Consider the following 19035-nt stretch of genomic DNA (forward strand, 5'->3'; position numbering starts at 1 on the left):
AATATGTGCTCTCCAAGCTCTGTGGAGAGCTGTGAAATGTTAGCTTGCAAAATGTCTGTTGTGATAGTTTAGCAACAAATTCTGCTAACTAAATAGAGATTCTAAGGCTGAAAGAAAATGTATCCTTTGATTATTTAGAATAAACATTAGAGAAAAACAAAGTTTTTAGTGCTACTGCAATGTATGGGAACACAGAAAATACTATATGCAAAATTGCTGACAAATTGTTAAAATACTGAGATTGTAATGGCAAAAAAAAAAACCCCAATAACATTTGGGTATAACTTGAATGCTTTGCACGCATCAGCAAATAAACAGTAACTTGAACTCCTGGATATATATAAAAGCAGTGTAGAGATGTGGGAATACAGAGTGACTCCCTTAAATTAATAAACTTTGAATGTGCTGACCTTTAAGTAATTAAAATCTCAAATTCAATGTATCATTAACATTTGCATTAGTTCCCTTGGTTTTGCTCTTTGAGATTGCTGCTCAATAAATATAGCAGTATCATCAGGTCTCCAGTGTTCTGTATCATCAAAAGCAGATGCTGAAACATCAAGACTCTTCTTGTTCCAGAGATGTAGGTTTCACTATGCGATACTGCCTTTGATACAAATAGAAAATCTAGAATTAAGGTGGACTCGCAATAGCAATTCAGCAGTAAAGAGAACTGGAGATGATCATATGGTGAAAGAACTCTGGTTGGTTAAATCTGTTTTCTGCAAAAGGTGTTACTGCAACAAAAAGAATGTTTACATAAAAACATTAACAGCATAATCTAACATAATACTCAAAGTACATGGAATTTCTGTAGAGATGTGTTTACAGAATAGCATAACATCTGCTCCTTAAAAGATAAGCTCTTTACAATGGTTAGGAAGCTATTAAGTATAACCCACAGTATTCAAAACCCAAATCTATGCACTGCAACGCAATTAAATTCTCATGTCGAAAGCCTCTCATATATTGCACATCACTCCTTATTCTCCATACATCCTTCCCTACTCCCTGCAAAAAGCCAATGTTCACATTGTACAAGTGTCCTGAAGCACTTCCAGGCTCACTACCATTTCGTTACGGCCTCTTCCCAAACCAAATCGTGTGGACCACTCCTTCGGTAGCGCTGGTTTGGCAGTATTTTTCTCTCCCGTCGCACTTACGACATGCGTTAGGAGGGGATTCCGTTTCCAGCCAGCCTGGGCAGCACGCCAGTAATAACCTTTCCAAGCAGAGAACAATTTCCCCTGGTTATGGGAAGCGCATGCAGGAGAGCCTCCAGCTCCCATGACCTCTTTCAGTGATGCGTGCAGAAGACTCCTATTCCCTCTGGCAGGACGAGCCCCTAAAACCCCCGCACAGGGTGCTGGGCCCTTGCCTTCCTCCTCACTCCACGCAGCTCGCTCCGGGCGGCGCGACGGTGCGTCGCCCCCGGCACAACCCGCCGGGCAGCGGTGCCGCCGTCTGCGGCCGGGCCGGGCCGAGCCGAGCCCCGAGCCAGCCCCCGGCGGCCGCGCCGCCTGGCCCCGCCCTCGGGCCGCGGCCCCGCGCTCCCGGGGGCGGCGCGCTCGCCTCCTCCCGCCCGGCCGCAGGGTCCATCGGTCCGTCGGCCCGCCCGCTCGCGGGCTTTGTTGTGGAGGCAGCGGCCCGCGGCCGCCGCACGCCCGGAGCGGGCCCGCGGGGGAGGAGCGCGCAGGTAACGGGCTGGCGGGGCGCTTCCCTCGGCGGCCGCGGCCCGGTGGGGCGAGGCGAGGCGAGGCTGCGGCTCTGCCGCGGCGCTCGGGTTTCAGCTTGTCCCCGTCCCCGGCGGCCGGCGTGTGCCGCGCCCTATGAAGACGACGTCTGCAGAGGGCCCCTCCGCCCGTAGCGCCTCCCCGCACGCAAGCAGTCCGTGCCCGGGCTCCCGGCCTCCCCTTGCTCTGGGGCTGCGCGCGAGCGGGCGCGTGGCCTCCGCCGCCGCCGCCGCGGGGCCGTTGCCGTAACGGACGGCTCGGCCGTTAACGGCTGCGCGGGCCGTGGTAGCTCAGCGCTGAGGGAGCTCCGCGAGCTCCCCGGAGCAGCCCCTGGCCGAGGTGGCGCAAGGAGGCTGTGGTATCACTACCTGCCCCCTCACCGCGGGGCTCTGCTCCCCGGGAACCTCGATACGTCCCTCGCCTCCCCTTACGTGCTATTTCGTAGCTAGAAAAATTAAGAAGCAAGTTGCACATGCAGTGGCCTACGATTTGAAGTTCGAAATGCTGTAACTTCACTGAGGAGGTGAGAAATAAGGCAAGCTCTTCCAGGGAGGAAGAGCAGCACTGATAAAGGTTATTTGGAGAATCTGAAATGAAACCTTTCCTGAAGAAATTCAGGAGGTCAGTGTTGGATCTTCAAAGTCAGATGAAAATAGGCTGTGGGGGGTACTCAGAATAATTTTTAAAACCACTAAAAAGCTGCTAAAATGAAGTTTGAAATCTGTGCTCTTTTGAGCCTTTATGATTTAAAAAAGGTTAAGAGGTCTGAATGAATGCTCTACCTCAGCTTCTAATATAAGCAAGTTTCATACTTACCTGGTTTCTTTATGGTATTGTAAAGGACTGTATGTAGTCTTAGTCCTTGTGCGCTAAATGCATATGAGAACAAAAACACGTTTTCTCAGTGTGAGCAATTTGGAGGAGAAACATAAACTCAGTATGGGTACACAGTTGCCTGTTTTATTTGAGCATACAGGTCAGGTGCTTACGGAAGAACAGTGATGGCAGGATCTAGATACAACTTCAGAGGATTGAAATGGTTTGAGCTAGGTGTTGTAGAAGTTTGCTGACCCCTAATTTGGGAACTGTGAGTGTCTAGCAGCAGCTGGTTTTGTTTGTCTGTTTTTATGTATATGTCAGCAAGGATATAACAGCAGAATTCTGTTAGAGTAGTCTTAAGTTAATGTGGTTTAGTCATGGAGGAAAAATCAGTTTACTTTGGATGTGCCATTGCTGGCTCAGCAAACTTCTAATTTGCAAATTCTGGAGGTTATGAGAATACGTCAGGGGAATACTGTGATACGCTTGTCTTGTATTTGTATCTGTCCCTTGAGCATCTGTTCTTGGCCACTGAGAAGATAAAACTTTGGTTCAACTTGAAGTCACCATACTTACGGTCTATTTCTTTAAATATACTGTGGCACTAACTTTAATATTTTGAAGTATTGAAAAGAGTTAAAACTAAGCCATAACTGTTAAAATGTAATGTTATGTGGTAGTCTTGGTTTTTTCTTTCTTAATTTTATTTAAATATGCAAAATTCAATATTTCACAACAAGCTCCTTCAGTTGTTTAAACAGATGTATGAGACTGAACTGTATACATAAGTGAAGCGCCACGGGCGTGATGGTTAAGAGCTGTTCTGCCTATCACTGGTGCAGGTATCAGCACTGATTTCAGTCTCTTGAAAGCAGAAAAACTTGTCTTACCCTTCCAGCTAAAGAGAAGTTACTGCAGATCTAATTTCTATATGGAAAGTGAAGGTGGGGGGAGGTGGGAAAGTAAAAAATATGTGCAGGATTTCAGAAAGTAGGGCATTTGGGGTAGGAGAGTTGTGAAGCTATGCAATCACTGCTGCTTCCCATCCCTAGGAGTGATAGCACTATTAGGGAGAGTACAGCTGGCTCTGGTAAATGTGCCTGTGGAGAGAATATATGGTAGCAGAAGATACATTTTTCTTCCAGGACACTTCTTGACTAGTAGTAGATGTTTTGTCTAGTTTTCTTTTAAATGTCCAGACTGACAGGGGTCAAAAGAAACTAGTAAATCTCATAGTCAGGAAAATTGGATACTCTCTTATATTTTATTAAATGATTCCTTATTGTAGATCTTTGTATATAGCATTTGTGTTGTTATTACTAGTGAGATATAGTGATATAAGGCTGTGATTTTTAGCAAGTTCTTTATTTCTTCTTTCCCATTACAGTTTGTAATAGGAACCACTCTCTTCCATAGTAGTGGGTAGCAGATGAGATTTAAAAAAAAATCTGTCTCCAGTTTTCACATGATAATTAATTAGGCTTCCTCCTCTGTTTGGATTCTCCTCTTTTTTTTTTCTTGCAGGTACTATTTTTCTGTCCCAAGTATAAGTAACAGAAACATGACCACATCAATAGAATGCCAACAGGTATCTATCACAACGCAAGCCTGTGTTGTTTAAGACTTTCCTCTGTATGCTGCTGAACATAACTACCTGTTAAAATAGGTTCCTGTTTATTGTGCACTATTGTCCTTGGCTGAGCCTCATTGAAGATATTGTCTGATTTATTTCTTATTTGACAGAGAAGTTAAATCTCAGTGGTTTAGTTAAGTATTGTGAAAGCCAGAGTTGTGGCATCTATGGCCCCTAGACTTTATACTGACCACCAAAACACTTGTGTAGCGTTTTTTAGTTTGTTTGCCAGTGCTCTTCTAATACAGGCATGTGAGGAGTTTATTGGATCTGGTGACCAGTGAGAGGATATCTGTATGCTTGCTGTGAGTTGGGCATGGGGTACTTCTGTGGCTTATGTAGTAGGAGAGGGAATGAGTGACTGAGTAGTTAGTGTCTGTGGCCATGTGGCCTAGCGTCACAAAAAGATTCAACACCTGATTTCCCTCATTTGTGTGAGGCAGACTGCCAGGTAATGTTTCTGTAACATAATGTCAAAAATGAAAACAAAGTCATCCTGTAGGCAGGATGCCATGTAGAGGCGTGTAGCCTCTACAGATGCCATGTAGCTTTTTAAAGAAAATAGTCCTAAACATTGTTTTGAGACTTATCAGCTCGCTTCTGTGCTTACCCTTCAATATTTAAATTTTTACTCCGTAAGAATGAAGGGAATCCGCTCAGAATCAGAATGCAACTGTTGCTTTATTGGTATGTGTCAACCTGTTAGGCTGCCCTGTCAGAAAAAAGAGGGAGTCCTCTACTGCTGTGTAAGAAATAGCTGCTCGTAGGGCATTGCTTTCGGGATGTAGGTCATATTCATTCTCTCTCCCTGTCGTTCCCCCCCCCCCTTCATTATTATTTTTTTATTTACAGTTTAAAAGGAAAAGGCAGGCAGAACACCAGCAGAATCAATATTTGCCATTTTTGTTGTGGAAATTTATTGCAAAAATTCATGTTGAAAAAGCCGTCTAATTCTGATGGTGGCTTGTATATAGTTACGATTATCATTAAAGTGTTGCTTTCAGTTTTAGCAGGGAATAAAATGCTTGAGAATGATTCAAATTTTTTTTTCCTTATTGAAAAGAAGTCAAGCAGCATCTATGATACTAATTTATGGTCTCTAGAATAGCAAACTGGGGGATAGATCCAGCTTACCTTTAAGTGAACGGCAGAACTTCCCTCAGTCGAAGCAACATGGGATCACACTGTAGGTTTAGAAGAAGTAATTGGTAAAGAATTCATTTCCTGGAGGGCATGAGTTTTTGCACCATGAAATCCATAGGAAATTGAGTTGATGAGAGCCACATAACATGCCACTAGACAAATGTTATCCCTTCTGTCTTTTTATGTAAATCTACTGAAGACAGAATTTGATCTTTGAGTTATATATTCACTTAAATAGTAGTATTCCAGCTATCCATGCTCTAATTTAAATGTTAAGTGAAAAATCTAATCTGCTTCAGTAATGCAGTATTAGGATAAAGAAGGATTAAAATGTTTTGTTATTGGTTAGCCCTTTAGAAGAAGGGGGTGGCAGTTCCTTTCAGAATTTGTAGAGTGAAAACATAGTTGTGTTAGCATTTTCAGAGCAGCTCAGATATAATGTTATGCTCTATTGTGAGAGAATTTAATGTAGGATCAAAGATTGGTGTACTTGAAGCAAACAGACTGAATTTTTAATAGTCTTTTAAAAATGTACAGATCTAGTAATTTATGTTGACTTGTATCTTAGCTTATGAATGTCCACTTGTAAAGAGAATATTTGATGCTGAAAAAGTTTCATAGTTGGATGTGTTTGTATGTGTAAATATTTGTTTGTGTTAAATTAAACTATGATATACCAGAGCAAGAATTTCAGTCAATTTAACAAGGGGTACTAAGCTTAGATTGGCTTGATGAAAAGGTATAAAGCTTTCTGAAGCATGTTGGTTGGTATACATGGAAATCAAAAGTAGTAACATACTTCTGTTGTGGAGCACAGGCACAGCTTAAATTATTGTCCCTTGTTTCATTGCAAATGCATAAAATTAAATGCATATATAAATCTTTGTATTGCGATCTTTAATTTTTGTTTTAGATGTCCTTGGCTTATTTCATTTGGGATTAATGAGCTCTGCTTTAGCTTTCTTTCAGTACTCTATTTCCAAATGTATATTTGATCCCCTTCCCTTTGCTAATTCTAATTTGTCAGCAGGTGAGAAAATTGAACCATTCTTGCTGCTTGAATATTATATCTCATAGGAAACAAATGTCTAGTTTATACTGGTTTTGTTGTTTGTTTTCCCTATGCATTATAGATTTAACTTCATATTTAGAAGCTTAATTGACTGGCAAAAAGATAGGCCTCTTGATGAGTGTAGTTAGAGAATGAGAATGCTGGGAATAATTAGAAAATTATTCTGAGGCATTCTACTGCCTATTGCAATACCATTGAAAGAATTGATGTAAAAAAAATATATAGATAGATATATTTTTTTTTAATATTTGGGTTCTCTCAGTAGTGGTGTTTACCTGTAGCATAAACATAATATAAAATTATATATATATTTTTTTAAATAAACTGCTAGTCTTGTCTGAGAGAGGTTAGATTGGTGAAATGCAATGAAGGTATCTATCATAATGCCATATCCCATCTGGATATTGTCACTCCTACTTGCTGTAGGATGTATACAATTTATGTAACTATAATCAAGTTATTAGTATTGTTTTTACAAAGGCAAAATTCATCTTTTCTCAAGTACAGTTCTGAATTTCTAAATTCTCTGATTTACAGTTGGACTTATTTTAGGAATCTGTTATAAGATGTGGCGTCCTTGTGATTCTCATTCAAGTAACTAGAAATTTAAGGTTTTATTGGATTTTGCAGCATTAAATGCTCAGTAGGTAAGAATGTGTTAACTAGGTTGTGTGGGTTTTAGATACAAGCATGAGAAACACACATGATGAAAAAGTTTTCTCTGTGCTCTGTTTCTAAGTATATGTGCAAGTACGCACATAGAGGCAATCTTCTGTTGCATCAGAGTATTAGGACGTGGCTTCCCTTATCAGAAGAGCTCAACGCAAGCGCTATATGAACAATTTGTTTTTTAGTATCTTCTGTGTAGCGAAGGAAAAGGCACTATAAGGCAACTAGCAAAAATTTTAAGGTATGTTGAAAGTTTTCTGCTGACTTTTAAAATAATGCAAATATTGCAGGTTTTAAAGTGATTAGAGGCCTTAAAAAACACTTCTAAAAGTAATACTAACTAACTGGCATTCTAGCTTTTTATTTTGGATGCCTGTTCTTAGTTCAAATAGAACACCACCATTTCTTTCCTCTTGTAGTGAAAAGGGGGAAGAGAAGAACCCTCTTTTACCTAAGGAGAAGATAAATCACAGTCGTCTTTCTCTGTTTTGTATCACAGAGAAATAGTAATAATTATGGACAGAAACTTACTCAGTTGAGTTACAGTGGCAGAATTAAAGATAGTGGTTACCAGAAACACTGTTTTGTGTGTCCTTGACTTGCCCTCCCTTCTCTGAAAGACCTTTTGGTTCCTTCCCTTTTAACTATTGAGGTGCAGGACTTACTTGTTTCTTGATGTTTGTTTCTTGTCATTGTTTTCTAAGTAGGGAGCAGCTGTGTCACTCTACATTTTGTCTTCAAGGAAATTGAAGACAAATTTACCTGCTGGCCCTTGGCATCAAAGAAAGATTATTCTTGTCGGCAGCAGGAAAGGCTACTTTTTTCGTTGTCTAGGCTAGCAGTAGGAAAACAGAATAGAACTTTTCCTTTGTTCTTCAGTATATCTTATAACCCAGAAGGCCTAGCATACAGTGCCTTTAGAAAGTATAAGCATTTAACTGTTCTATTTTCACTGTTTGTCCCTCAATGATGCAGAGTGGAGTGTAGATATTGGCACTTGGAGGTGTTTTCAGTCTTTTGAGTTTTCCAAGATCTGCATGTCTCTGAAAAGCATAATTCTAAGACGTTTGTTGGAAGTTTAGACAAATTCTGTCAGGCACTGATTTTTTTTTTTCCTGTTTAAAAAAAAAAAGTTTTGTTTTCTTATGATATAATAATTTTGCAGTGCTTGTTTCTCTGTTTTAATTATGATGGGGTAAGGATTTACCTGTACAAATAGAATGTAAAGCACCAGCTTCCAATATGGACTTTATATAAAAGATATCCTTCAAATTCTGAATGTGAGAGACTGACTTTAGCAGGATTTGAATTAGACCTCTAGTTGGTCATGGAACATAAACCAGAATCTCAGTGCTTCCTGTATGTCACCTGGAAACTAAAAAATAATTCTATGTACTTAAACCAGGGTAACAATAGCGTATACATTGCTTGTATTCACTGGTCGGGTGAGAATGTGCTAGTAAAATTGTGCCCTTTTAGTTGAACAGCAGTGGAAGTATACTTTACAAAGAGTAACTTAAAGGCAGGAAAAATGTTGTCTGATGTTAATTTTTTTTTTTATTACAAATACTATTAGATGAATGATACAGGTAATAGCCATTCAGTTTTTCAGTGTCATTAAAGTAGAACAATCAAGTATTTAGATAATAATTTTAATCTGTTTTCAAAAATGTTAATTTTTTTTTTTTTTTTTTTTTTTTGCTATTTGTCAGGATGCCATGAGCTTGCTGATAATGTCAACAGTTCAAGACAGGATAAAAATGCATCTCGAATTACTTAAATATCTCAGTTCACATGATCTTTATCTAAAGAAAAACAGTTATTTAATAAATCTACGTTCTTGGCTCTATTTTCAATGGCATTTATTTTTATTAGACCACAGGAATCTTGAAGTTAAGCTTTTCTTTTTGCACCTGACTACATATGATGAAAAAGGATATAGTTCCACACCTATATCCTTGTTAAGCATAGCATGTACTCATGTCATTGTTCCTCAAAGAGACATCAGCCACCCTATAGTTATTTTCAGCTGTACTTTAAAATGCACTTTGATTGAAATTTAGGAAATAAAAAGGCCAGCTTTAAGGTTTAGATTTTGCTTTTCCCTCAAGTCTTAAGGGAGGGAGGAGGGGAAAAGAAGCATTCTGTTCTTAATCTGTGGTGTTATGCAGCTCTCCTGTCTTCCATCCCAGTTCACTGTAGGATACTTGTCTGTTAATCTTTTCAACTAGCATTTTAAGAGGGCAAGTAAAATTGGGAAAAGGTTGGATTAATTGGGCCACAAGTGGAACAGAGTGGATTCCCTGGTATCCTTGTTCTCCAGTGTCCCCTCCACAGCTTTATAGGATATTCTGTAGTGCCTTTATTACTCCCCATGTCATCCCTGCTTTCTTGCTGCCACTGTCTGCTGGTTGTTTCCAGGTGTTCCTGGTTAAATTTCTCATCTTTTCCTGCAGCCAGATGTACAGGTAGAGCAAGGGATGTTAAGTATTTCCATGATTCCGTTGCCCTGATCCTGTTCTGTGCCTCCTACAGTACTGAGCTCCACTCAACTGGCTTAAACTTGGTGTTGATTGATGGGGGGAGATTTTAAAGAGTTGTGGAGCTCACTGTCCTTTTCCTACACCATGTCTTACCTTGCATCTTCAAGTTATTTGCTGACCTTATTAGACATGTCTTGCAGAACAGAATTAGGGTGTCTGGTGGGCCTTTTGGTTGGCCCTTACTACCTAGATGTGATTGCTAGCTGTGTGGGCACTGCTTTCTTAGTTGTTGCTACACAGTAGCTGTAGTAAGCCTGCTTTTAAACTAGTTTAAGTAACTAAGGGAGCTTCTGTGTAGAAGCAGTAGCACTGCTTCTGCCTTGTGCTGTGGCCCCTATTCTATGGCATGATTTCATGCTAAGCTTGACTGGTTGATAAGCACAGAGAAGCCTGGAGAAGAAAAAGATACTGCAGTTTTTTGGTACCGTGTGTGACCTGAAGGCAGGGTGAGGTCAATAAGGCAAGGGTTAAATGGCTGAATTCCGTTAAGTGCTGCATGTAATATGACAGTAGTAGCCAAATTAATCTTTAAAGTTAGATGTACTGTAGCTGCTTACGTGAGCTGCAGCTGCTACAGCGCAGGCATGCCGTTGATGACAATTGGCCGGCTCCTACTGAATCACTTTCACTTCTGTATGTCTGAGGAATTCATTTTTCTAAGGAAAATGAAGATCTCCTCTAATTAATGCACTGATGTATGCAAATAATGTGCAGTTAATTTCCATGTACTTTTTATGAGTTATCTGAATTTGCTTATTTGCTTGCTTTAAGGAAGAACAAAAAAGCTTTGTAGCTGGATCAGGAGTGTATACTGTGTTGATTCTTGTAGGGAAAAATGCTGGTTCTTTAGGTCTATTTTTTGACATATATTTTGAGAATGTTGGAGAACAGTAAGACTTCCTATCTAGCCTATGTGTGTGTATATATTTGATCGACTGGTTTCTTCTGAAGCAGTGGTGTGGAAACGTGAAATAGCTGTTGAGATTTTTTTTTTTCCCTCTGAGCTTTTATCGTGGGTGTTCATTATTGCTAACCGCTAGATGGAGCCCTGTGCCAACAGCGAACCTGTTAAACAGTCCATAGTGAGAGTACCTGCCTCTTCTGTCCCGAGAAAGGAAAGACTTAAGAGAGGAGCAAGAAAGGAAAAGAGTTAAGCATATTATCTGTAATATGTTTTATTTATGCGTAATAGTTGAAAGTAGTTTTAAAGTTTTAACATTTAATGCAGAAATTAAGCCAGTGACCCTGCGCTAAATGCTTAGGGATTCCCCCCAGTTTTCATCAGGGGCAGGCGATCCAGTGAAATATATTGATCTGGTTTAGAATGTTGCTAATATGATAGCTTACCTGAGGAGTTTGATGCATAATACATTTTCCCTTTTGAGTTAATTTTTGGGTCAACGGCTAGTCATAAGAGAAATCTTGACTGAAAGCATTGAAAGCGGTGAGTGTGGGAAGCTCTTAAACGTACAAACCAGAAGAATGAACTTTTAAAACTTAAATTTTAGGGCTTGGTTTTGTATTTTTGTTTTTTCACTTGTGTTAGCTGTACATACTAATCCTTTTGAAAGTATATTTTTGAGTATTGAAAACTGTTAAACAACACAGTTCATAAAGTCAAAATTGGCAGTAGCTAATCTCACACATACCAAGTTTGCATGGTTTAAGTCCACACCATCATCCAAACATTGCGATATGCTCAATGGGGCATATCCCCATGGGTCATTTGTAAGACTGTTAAGAGTGTCAAAATAATGCAAGTTGTTTACAACTTCTTCAGAATCAGCTTACCAGGTGAGGTTTTTATCTGTAGACTAGTTATTATTCACTCCAGTGTGAGAATAGTTGCTAAATAGCAAGGTGATAATTTTGTTTGAAAATGTGATGATACAGTTCTATTTATTATTAAAGGGAGAGGGGAGGATAATGTTTTTTAAAGGGAGAAGGAGTAATTTTTTTTTTTTACTGTAAATAAGTATATACTTATTTGAAAAATCTGGCAAATTAGGACTTTTCTGTTATTGTAACATGTACACAATTTGTTGTATAGCAAATACACTGCATTTCTTATTTGAAGTTCAAAGTGGCTGATGTTTACACTTCAAGACAATGGGAAGGGTACGAGTCCCGATTGTTCTTGCTCTGACTAATAGCTTTGTGCATTGACGCTCTTGTACAGTACCTCATATCCCAAAAGTAAAATTAAGTCATTCCCAAAGATTGCAAATTTGTCTGATGAGTATATATGAATTTTAAAATGCGATCTGAAATAACATTTGGAAATGTGTGTTTCAGCATTGCTGCTCATTATATGCATGAAACTTATTCAGACATCAGGAAAAGGAGTTAAACATAAGATTGTGAAAGCATTTGTCAAATTATTGAGTTAGAATTCTGCTGAAATGGTGTCTTTTGGTTTGCTTGAACTGTTTTGCTGGCTAATAGCCACTTTTGCTTATGATTTGCAAAAAAGAAATTATGGGATCTTTTTTAACACGATACACTAGCAAGCTGTGGTACAGTACTAATGTCACTGAAAAGTAGGGAGCTGTTGCTGTTTGAAGAGTGAACTTGAGACAGCATTCCAAATTAGAATTATTTCTGTGCATTTAAAAAACAATTTCTTCTATAATCTGTTATGAAAAGCATTTTGTGAATTTCTAAAAGCATGTTTGACACTAGAAGCTTAGCCACATGTACATTTTAAAATTATTCGGAAATAAAAATAGATATAAATATGATCTACTTATGTCAGTGTCAATTATGGTCATTTTAAAATACGTTTTTGGAAATAATTTGACTTCTGTGCAATTGGTCACTGCATTGAAATTTCACGTTCAAATGAAATGTCAAACTGTAGCTTTGGCATGTATTTTAAGCCATCTTTGGTGTGTTTGAGAATAATCTCTTTTTTTTTTTGGTTATTCTAAGCAAGCTGTAGAGCGGTCATGTTTTTATGTTCTTTGAATTTTTGTTTAGTCGCTGAAACTAAAATTTGCAGGAATGTTCATTTTTGTCTCTTTATACTTCCTCTGGCTAAGTATCTATGCTTTGAGTATTATATTAATAGTCTGTTTAGTTTACAAAGAATAAGTAATACTCTGAGCACATGCTAGTATTTCTGATTTAGTTTAGTTATGTCTTTACTGACACTGGTAGTTTGAAAATTATAGTTTTAAGATTCTTCTAGGAGAATCAGTTAGAAGCATTTGCCGTATTATGCAAATAAAGTTCATATTACATGCTGTTGGTCTGTTAGAACTTGAGTTCTCTCAGACATTCAATTGAAGTTACCTTCTGATTTCTCTGCCATCAATAAATGCTAGTAAAAATGGAGACAGTTAGAAGGTAGCCTTATCCCGACAGTGTTTTTTTCAGAAGCATTTTTCAAGTACTGTTTCTTTTAGGCCACCTGTATATAATCAGACCGTTGTGTTAAAATGTTTGTGTTCTGAAGTCTATCCATGAAGCAGATGAGCAACGTGTTTTTAAGCAGAGTAAAAAAAGAACGCAGAAGCATGGAAAGAATTGAGTTAGGGTTAAAAGCTGTTACAAGCTTGCAATTTTGAGGAGAAAAGAGATCAACTATCTGGGCAAAACACTTAATATTAGAAAACCCTAAACTAACCCTGAAAGAGTAATTAGAATTCTGCAATAAAGGTGATCTTGCAGTAGAGGCCTTAATTTGTAGTGTGGATAGAAATTGCACTAGTGCTAAAGAATACACAGGAAAAACTAAGGTGCCAGAGGAAAGGGATTAGACAGAAGAGCAGAGAAATGTCGAGTCTCTCAACCTCCTTTCTCTCCAATTGAAAAATAAGAGTTCATGCAGCAATGGATGGTGGGAAAACACCAGAAGTTCAAGTGTTCTGCAATAGCTGTTATCCTTTTTTCAAACATCAGCAAAATATATAAACATGATGATGGTACCAAGGATATTGCCCATGACAGCACAATGGGGGAAGCAAATACTATCTACCTGAAACAAAGTGAAACACGTGTTATTTGGACAAGTGTAAAAGCTAATGTAGAGCCGGAAGCAGTGATACTAGCATGAAAAGAAAAGTTCTGGAAGAGTATAAATACTTGGTTTGGGTGCTTATACAATAATCTTATGCCCATCAAGGAAATGATGTAAATGTAAGTGTGACGAAGTTTCAGCCCATGTTCTTGTTAAAGGAGTATTTTCTTTGGAGGGAGGAGGAACTGAACTGTTTGAGGAAAAGTCTGAATAAACAGGGAAACTTTCAATGAAATACAGGATAGAGATGAAAAGCTAAATTGTCCTGAAAATGACATTCTGAGGAAAGTTTACACTTAGCAAAAGAAGAGCTTGATAATCTCCTGTGAAACTTGAAATGAGTGGAAGAATTAACTTTCAATCACATACTTACTGGTCATTAAAAGGTGTGAGGTGGGGGAAAACACAAAACTTAATTGAGCTTGTTGACCTAACATTTTTTTGTTCTTTTTTTAAAGAATTGTACCTGCCAGTAAAAGGAGAACCCCATGAAAAGATGACTGATGACAAACATTTTTCTATGGCTTCATGCATCAGTAGAATTAGGCAGTTGCCTGAAGAAAGTTGAGACCACATCTGTGTCTTTAGCATACCTTATGTATCAACACGAATTCTTTTGAGAGCCATTTAGATCATATGTAGTGCATGAAACATTTAGCAGGGAAATGCAAGAAATGTTTAATAGCAGACGTTACAGCAAGATCTGATATTTTGACACAGGGAAGACAGTAGAAATATATGACTAGGAATTTTGAGAAGGTTTGGGAAGAACCAGAGCTTCTAGACTAAATCTAAACAAAGAGATTACATTTCATGCAATAACAGGTCTAGGAAATGAAAATGGGGTGTTATAGGGTATAGAAATAGGCTTTGTTAAGATTGAGACAGCTGCCACAATGTGTGGTATGTTGTGACAGGCAAGGGAGAGGTAAAAATGTTTTATTGATTTAATGAGTTGTGAAGGAAAGTGTAGGCTTACTTACCAGAATCTATTAATCTATTACAGTGTCTATGCAAAGATGCGTAGCAATGGACAGAGAAAGAGATTATGAACTGGTTACTGAAGAATTCCCTATATTGAACTATGGTAGGAGGTGTCCATCATGCTGTGAGTGTTTTGTTGTTGTTTTTTGTTTTTTACCCTAGTCGTTTTACAGCAACGTAGTCAGAAGTGCATTCTAGTAGCTTCTTCACAATAAGCAAAAATAAAAGTTGTTCCAGGGGGTACCATTCCTGAGTTATATGGAAAAGAGGTAATATGCACCAGTTACCTGATGGACTATTAACATGTTCTACTTCTGGTGGAATTCAGGATTCTCTCTCTTGCTCCAGAAGGTCTCGAGTGGTAACCAAAACAGTTTAATTCTGAATTATGATAATATATTTTTCTCCTAGTAGCACAGGGCACTTCAAAGACCTACTGGTGATTGCCTTTAAAATACATTGAGATTTCATTACTATGTGGTGTTGTTGTTAACCTGTTATATTAAGTGGGGAAGGAAATTATGGGAGCTGAGCCCTTTAAAGAACTCATGCAAAACACAACAAATTATGTTGTGCAGAGACTTGTGATCTGCTCTATTGATCGGCTGTAACACAGCAACTGACTGAAAAAGGCCTGAGGTCTGAGTGGTTTCTGAACACAAATGAAGGTGGGGGAGGAGGAACACCTAGACATTTGCAGTCCTGCATGCAGGACTACTTTAAGGTCCTTGAGCTTTTTATGACTTAAATGTGTCTTAGCTGTAGGACTGCTGAGCCCTCCATCTTAACATCTCTTTGGTTAGCCATTGCAGTTTGACACATGAAAAACTAGTGTTTGGAAGTTTCAGTCTTTTTCTATTATACTTTAAAAGATAGAAGTTAAGGAAAGAGAACTAGTGTCAACACCTTAGATAACTGGTATGTGCCATTTATCAGTCATTGCAGGTGAGTGGGTTTCTCTCAGTTTCAAAACTAGTAACAGTCCCTGGAAGAAAACAGCCATGTCTAGAGTTATTTTTAAACAGAAGTAAATGTTACACAAACCTTAGTTTTAATACCTGAGAAAATAGCTACTGAGTCAGTAGATCTTGATGCTTTTCTAGTATTCTTTCCAAGGGAATCTCTAATGCTGTGAGAAACAGTTCAGTGCTTGTGTGTGTGTGTGTGTGTGTGTTTGTTTGTTTTTAATTAAATTCATCATGTGACATGGTGGCTTTCATAGCAGAATGTTGGTCTTAGCTCTTTTCATCTGTACTTCAGCAGTACGGAATGTGGTTCACTTCCTGCCCTAAACTGGGAAGTGCTGCTGTTAAAAAGTACTCTTTCACTATGGTGGTAAATCTGTCTCAGTAGCAGATTCTGGTGAGCCGTAGTGGAAGTAGATGCCACTACAGAAAAGTATAACTAGGAAGTGTTCATAGTCCATACTGATAATCTCATTGTTGTCTTAATGAGGCTACAACTACTGTTGTAAATACAAGAATGTTATTCCTATCTCAGGTGCGTTGGTATGGATAAGCATTCCCAAATATAGTATCACATACTTTAGAACAGGGCTAAGCTTTAATATTCAATTTAACAGTCATTCAGACACACAAACACACTAGAAGTAGTACAAAGCATGTTTCAAAACACCAGTTATTCTGTTCTGGCAATAAAATACATGCAGTACTTATAATCTGACCCCTGCTTAGAAGTAGATTTCCTGCTGGGCTAATTACCTCTAGTTGTGGCAATGTTGTATAGCAGTAAGGGGAGCTTGCGAGATAAATAGGTCTGATACTGATGTTTATAAGATAAACAGTATGGACTATACTGTTCTTCCAAAGGTGTGATATGTATGTGTGTGAATCAGCTATCCAAGATGGAAATTCACCCAGTAGCGAAAAAACTTTAAATTGTGTACCCCTTGTGACATACAGCTTTTGTAAAATTTTAATGAATTTGGTAGTAGTTTGATTCTTGTTCTCCTTTAGCAGTAGGTTATACAAACAGGGAAGTTACTGTGCTTGCTTCTCTGTTTAGCTTTGTAAATATACTGTGGTTCAAACTGACACTACCACTGCTATTCCAGCAATGACCAGTTTTGCGAGTTCTCCCTATATAAGCTGCAGATTCCAGATGAAAAAATCCTTTTTTATTATTTTTACTTGTTTTTAGTGTAGTTTTAGATCATTACCTGCAGAAGGAGATGGTGATTCCTTCTCAGTAATTCCTTCAGCAGCTATTACTTCAGTATTCCTTCAGTAGCCTATTCCTGGAAGGATATTCTGATTTAAGCCCAGCTCTTTTCTTGACAAAAGTTTTTTCGCTGTTTGTATGGTTTTTAAAATAGCATAAATCTCCTCCCACATGATATTTTTATTTATTTTAGATTGTTTGTATGATAGTGTATGTGTATATATGTGCATTTAAAATAATTAAAGGCATACATGTATTAGTATTTTAAACTTTTTCTAGGTTCTGGGCAGATTAAAACTAGTGTTGCAGGTTTTAATCTGTCTCTAGCTATCAGTCGCAGTACAGTTTCAGTGTAGGACTTTCATTAAGCAGTTTTTCTTAATTTGTAAAAGCTGTTGGAGAACCTCTGTACCGATTTTTTGAATAAAATCTGCTGATAATATGAAAAAGATACTACTAGAAATGTTTTCCTGTGTCACTTGAGAATGTATCTAACTGCTTTGATAACGGATTGAACAATTTGATTGAACAATAATAATTTGGTTGAACAATAGTATTTCCATATATGAAACTGTCTGTAAGAACAGGTCTTGGGTAAGCTCCTTTAATCACTTATTTGCTCACATGTTACAACTTTATAGTTAACTTGGGAAGAAAGGGTAATCACTTTTGTTGTATACCTTTGTGGACTGGATGTAAATTAATCACCTAAGTTTAATGTCAGCATGAATTAAGCAAACTGAATGACTATTTCATTGTTTTATTTAAATGGCAATAGTTCGAGTAGGTCATTTGTCCTAACAGATTAGCCTGATTTCATTGGGGAAAAACCTTAGTATGTTTAAGGCAATGGGGAAAAAATTGCTTTCAGTACATCCTAGCAGAGATCCTGTTTAAAACAAATGGCAGCCTGTCACGTTCAGTAACACATCAGTCATCAGATTTATTCTAATTCCTTAGGCTGAACGTTTCATTCAAGCTTGTAGCTTGTCTTGTCAAGCTACCAAGAGCTTCATAGTTTTTCTGTCAAGCATAGAGTTGCACCAGTAGTTCACATATAAATGCCAAGCTGCAAAAATACTATTTGTTTTCTTTAACCTATTATTCAGTTAACTGCAATGTTCTTTTATATTGTTTTCTTCCCATGCATTATCACAAGCTATTCAAGGGACTGCTTCCTAAACGTGCCTCATCCTGACACCTGCCCGTTCCAGACCCAGGAACACTCATTTTGGGGTGTGCTGTTTTAAACCATGGTGGTCTAGACTGCTGTGAGTATGACATTCCTGTTGTAGTGACAAAGGCCAAGTGACCAGCTTTGTTTGCTGCACACATGAATGAATTCCACTGTTAGTGTATGTGAGGCACTGGTGTAACCAGTCATCTTGTTTTCTGCAGAATAGCAGCGATCCTGGAGTTCTGCTTGTCATGTGTGCAAAGTTGCAACTTTGCTATCAGTTCACACAGCTATGTTGTTCTTCATATTTATTCATCAAAATCTCTTTGGGGCTGTACTGTGTGTATTTGTATGGCATGACTGAATTGGCATCCTTGCTTTTGTTTTCCACGCTTGGCTCAGATCTGCCTGCTTGGATAAGAGAACTTGCTTGTAATCTTCTCTTCTCCTGGGCCTTTTGCTTTGCCTAAAATAAAGTTTTTGCCTAAATGGTAATGCTTGCATGCAAAGTGCTTGAGCCAGCGTGGTAGTGAGAACTTGACTTGAGACGCGATGACTTTCTTTGAAATCAACGCGTGTATGTATACAGTAGTAAAACTTAGGGGATGGCTAGCTGAAGACATGTTAACTAATGCTGGCTTCTAACAATAGAAAAGAAACTGTTAGATTGGTCCATTTGTATACCTTATATTTAAGCCCAAAACAATGCTCGATGAGGTGATTTTCATGAACCACTGGAAGACTTGTGTGCACCTTAGACTAATCTCTATGCCAAGCTGCTAATGCTGTGGCATTCAATTTAAAGTAGGGGAAAATGGGGGGGAAAACCTCCCTGGTTGTCCTTTTCTATAATAATAAAAATCTAAGCTGCTCATTAATAATTTTCCAGAGTTACCAACTTCAGAATTCCTTTCTGAAAGAGAGAGAATGGGATAAAGTATTGAACAAAGCACTTGATAATACAATTGTATGAACACTTTTAAATGAGTTGCAATATAGTTAGTATCCTGTTATATTAGTAACGCATAAGAATTTTTAAAGAGATGTAAGTCTTCATAAT

At 38.3% G+C, this 19035-nt stretch overlaps 1 protein-coding gene across 30 annotated transcripts in view; it reads left to right on the top strand.

Moving 5' to 3' along the window:
• MIPOL1 (mirror-image polydactyly 1) overlaps nt 1–19035 on the top strand; it is a 210869-nt gene that overhangs the window by 3386 nt on the left and 188448 nt on the right. For 7 of the 30 annotated variants that reach the window (XM_068946480.1, XM_068946485.1, XM_068946475.1 and 4 more), the window contains exons 1-3: nt 1585–1696; nt 4077–4140; nt 17958–18069. The exons of 4 other annotated variants lie outside the window; for them this stretch is intronic. The gene's annotated coding sequence lies outside the window, so the exon portion shown is untranslated. Of the gene's footprint in view, nt 1–1522; nt 2257–4076; nt 4141–14639; nt 14742–17957; nt 18070–19035 lie in introns of those variants that run through there. 19 more of the 30 variants (XM_068946499.1, XM_068946487.1, XM_068946502.1 and 16 more) reach the window with 14 other exon arrangements.

The sequence above is a fragment of the Struthio camelus genome, chromosome 5 (genome assembly GCF_040807025.1).
Source record: "Struthio camelus isolate bStrCam1 chromosome 5, bStrCam1.hap1, whole genome shotgun sequence".
In the NCBI taxonomy this organism is placed as follows: domain Eukaryota; kingdom Metazoa; phylum Chordata; class Aves; order Struthioniformes; family Struthionidae; genus Struthio; species Struthio camelus.